Source organism: Pteropus alecto, unplaced genomic scaffold (assembly GCF_000325575.1).
Source record: "Pteropus alecto unplaced genomic scaffold, ASM32557v1 scaffold68, whole genome shotgun sequence".
In the NCBI taxonomy this organism is placed as follows: domain Eukaryota; kingdom Metazoa; phylum Chordata; class Mammalia; order Chiroptera; family Pteropodidae; genus Pteropus; species Pteropus alecto.
In genome coordinates, this window is record NW_006441386.1 from 3926978 (window position 1) to 3931195 (window position 4218).

General features: G+C 35.9%; 1 non-coding gene across 1 annotated transcript; it reads left to right on the forward strand.

The window, feature by feature from the left end:
• Positions 1 to 4064: 4064 nt before the first annotated feature.
• Positions 4065 to 4171, forward strand: LOC112485294. Its single transcript, XR_003048395.1, has one exon. It is a non-coding gene; the product is annotated as a U6 spliceosomal RNA (small nuclear RNA).
• The last annotated feature ends 47 nt before the right edge of the window (positions 4172 to 4218 follow it).

Sequence of the window (4218 nt, forward strand, 5' to 3'; positions counted from 1 at the left end):
ATCATACAGCTTTTGTCTTTTTGTGACTGGCTTATTTAACCTAGCATAATGCCTCAGGGTTCATTCATGCTGTAGTATATGTCAGAATTTTCATCCCGTTTAGATGAATAATATTCCATTGTGCACACTACATTTTGTGAATCCTTTTATCTGTCAGTGAACATTTGGGTTGCTTTTATGGTTTAGCTATTATGAATAATGCTACTATGAACATGGGTGTACAAATATCTCTTGGAGACCCTACTTTTAATCTTTGGAGTATATACCCAGAAGTGAAATTGCTGGATCATATGGTAATTCTATTTTAAACTGTTTTTAAGGAAGCACCATATTGTTTCCCATTGTGGCTGTACCATTTTACAATCCCATCAACAGTGCACAAGGGTTCCAGTTTCTCCACATCCTTGCCAACACTTGCTATTTTCTGCTTTTGTTTTGTTTTGTTTTGTTTTTTGATAGCAGCTTGTTATAATGGGTGTGAGGTGATATCTCATTGTGGTTTTGATTTGTATTTAGTGATTAGTGATGTTGAGCATCTTTTCATGTGTTTGTTGGCTATTTGTAGACCTTCTTTAGAAAAATGTCTGTTCAAGTCCTTTGCCCATTTTTAATCTTTTTTTTTTTTTTGAGATGAGTTGTAGGAGTTCTTTATATATTCTGGATAGTAACCCCTTATCAAATATATGATTAACAGATATCTCCTTTGATTCTGTAGGTTGCCTTTTCAAACTTTGATTGTATCCTTTGATGCACAGATTTTCTTTTTTTACTTTTGATGTTATCTCATTTACATATTTTTACTTTTGTTGCCTGTGGCAATTTGATAAAGTTTGATGTATTTATGTGTTTGTCTGTCTCCCTATATATTTGTCCATCGATGAAGCCATCACCACAGTCAAGATAGGAAACACATCCAGCACTCCCCAAAATTTCTTTATGCCTCTTCGTCATCTCTTCTTTCTGCTCCTCGCTTCCCTGTTCCCTGTCACTTGTCCCTGTGTAGCCACTGATCTACTTTCTGTCATTATAGATTATTTTTTTTCTAATATTTTATATAAATGGAATCATATAGTATGTATTCTTCTTATGTCTGATCTCTTTCCCACAGCATAATTATTTTGAGATTCATCTATGTTGTAGCAATAGTTCATTCTTTTTTATTGCTGGGTAGTATTCCATTGTGTGGGTATACCACAATGTGCTTATCCAATTTTCTAGATGTTTACATTGTTTCTAGTTTTTGGCTATTAAGAATGAAGCTTTTATGAACATTCCTGTACAAGTCTTCATATAGACATATGCTGTCCATTCTCTGGGATAAATATCTAGGAGTGTAATGGTAATACCATATGATAGGTATAGGTTTAACGTTTTAAGAAATTGCCAAACATTTTCCCAATGTGGTTGTACCATTTAACATTTGTACTAACAGTCTGAGAGATCCAGTTATTCAACATCCTTGCCAACATAAGGTATGATCAGTTATTTTAATTTTAGTATTTGTATTAGCTGGATAATAGTATCTTATTGTGGTTTTAATTTGCATTTCTCTAATGACTATTCATGTTGAGCATCTTTTCGTGTTCTTATTTTCCATCCACATATTGTTTTGGTGAAGTGTCTGTTGAAACCATTTGCTCAGTTTTTAAGTTGAGTTGTTTATTTTCTTATTTTTGAATTTTAAGAGAGTTCTTTATATATTCTGTTGTTGTCGTTGTTATTATTATTATTACAATGTCTTCTGATGGGTAGATTTTTAATTTTGGTGAAATCCAATTTATTAGTTCTTTCATGGACTTACTCTTTTACAGTTTCATCTCACTTTGGTTTTCGGGGGATCTCGCTGGCTGCTGTGCTAACAACAGAATGAATGGTAGGCAAAGGCGGATGTATGGAGACCAGTTAAAAGGCTATATAATGAGAAGACAGGTAAGAAATGATGATGGTTTGGACTGGGGTGATGATAGTGGAGGTGATGAGGGGAGGAGGAATGTGGGTGTATCTTGAAGATAGAGCTCATGGGATTTTCTGGTGGATCGAATGTGAGATGTGAGGGAGTCCAGCTGAGCTTTTGGAAGCGTGGTGTTGCTGTCGTTTGAGCTGGGAGGGCTATCAACAGTGAAAGCAGGTAAAGGCAAAAACCTGGAGCTTGGTGTTTGATACATAAATTTGAGAGGCCTGTTTGACATCCCAAGTAGGGTAGTATTTGGACACATGAGTCTGAGTTCAGTGGGATTCAGCCTCTGGACATGCTAGGTTCTGTGTCATCTCCTGATAATTCTCTCCCGAATTTGTATCTGTTGCTGAACTTGTCATTTCTTTTATTGCAGCTCATAGGCTAATCGCATAAGTTGTGACTCCTGTAGGCAGGCAGTTGTTCATGATTCAAGTCTGTGACAATCCAGGAGCTGAGAGTGAAGTAACTTCCCATCCATGCCCCTGCAGTGGATAGAGATTTTCAGGCCTGGCTGAATTTTGAGAGGAAAAGTAGAGAGATGCCTGTAGTTCTTTCCCTCATTACTCTGAAGCCTGTCTCTCGTAGTTGGAATTGTTCCCTATTTGAAGATTTAAAGCCTGGGGCTAAGTCTTTCCTGCCCATTGATGGTGGATTCTGGTCAGGTGACTGAAGGGAGCCGGAACCACACTCTCCTTGGTTCTGTAGATGTCCATGCTCACCGCAGAGCAGCTCCCCTGGGATATTGCTGTTCATCAGGAGAAAACTTGGATCCATTTCCCAACTATCTGGAGATTTGCTTGATATGCTTCTGAGCCTCAGTTTTGAGAAGAGAAAGAATTCATCTTTAATGAAGACTAAATCACTAGCACTCGTATATTATTATTGAGGCCAATAAATGCTTCCTTGGTCCCTTGGGCAAGTGAAACAGCGCCATCCGCTGGCTGGTTCGACACGCCACCCAGCATCTCCAGGGGGCGTATGTGCTGAGTTTATAATTTCAAGTGTCATAGATGCAGTGATCCCAAGTTTATTAATAAGCTCCCCAAAGGATGCTAATTCATTTTAAGAGATTTTATTTTGTATATTCTAATTTTGTTTCCCTCCAGATTTCTATGTGTACTAGAAACAAAACAATTCTAAAAAGAAGTGATTCATATTCTTGCCTTGTTCACACAGCAGCCATTTTCATTATTCCTTTCTCTTTCTTGTCCTTGTCTACTTGCAGACATGTTTACATTGCTGTAATCCATATTATGGATGAGGAAACTGTGGCTCAGAACGGATATTTGTAACCACCCCTTTAACATCGCGAGAGCATGGGATTTTGCAGCAGGTGTTCAAGAGCCACTGATTATGTGATTTTGTGCGAATCACTAAATTTTCTGAATCTTAGTAATTCCTACCTATCTTTTGGGAATGTTGAGGACTAAAAGAAATGAAGTATATGAGGATGCTCGATAAACTATAATTTTAATTATAATTATAAATAATAATTTATAACCCTTCCTTAATAATTTCTCTGTTATTGGATTTAGATTGTCTTTTATATATTTAGTTAAGTTGTTAGAATGACAGTGCAATGAACCTGTCGTGTAGTTTTATTTTTTATTATTTATAAATTCATTAGAACAAAGGGTTATTGTGGAATTTTAAGATGGTTTCTGCTATATATTGCCAAGAGATGATACCTGTTTATAGTATATGAGTGGACTAGTTTTATCAGTGTTGTGATACTGGATAATTTCTAAAATTCCTCTAATATAATGGGTGCAAGATGCTCCTACATTATTGAGTGAGCATTTCTTTTACTACAAGCAGAGTTGAACATTTTCCCACGTGCTTTTTTACTAATAGTATCCCTGTTTTCATGAATTATCTTCTTAAGTTCTTTGCCAGTTTAGGAATTAGGGACTTAATTTTTTTTTTGATATCAACTTATATAAACTCTTTACATAACATAGAAATGAACCCTTTTTACATTTGCTGTGAATGCTTCCTCTAGATGACATCTTCCCTTTAATACTGGTTTTGTCAAATGGTTATTTACTTCTATAATGCACAAACTGTCCATTCTTTGCAATTTCTTTCAACTTCTAAAATTATCCTTGTGCTCACTTCAGTAGCACATATATTAAAATTGGAACGATATAGAGAAAATTAGCCTGGCCCCTCTGTAAGGATGATACATACATTTGTAAAGTGTTCCATATTTTTTATGGTATAAGAATTCTATCTCAGTAAAGCTGTTACTGAAAAAAAAA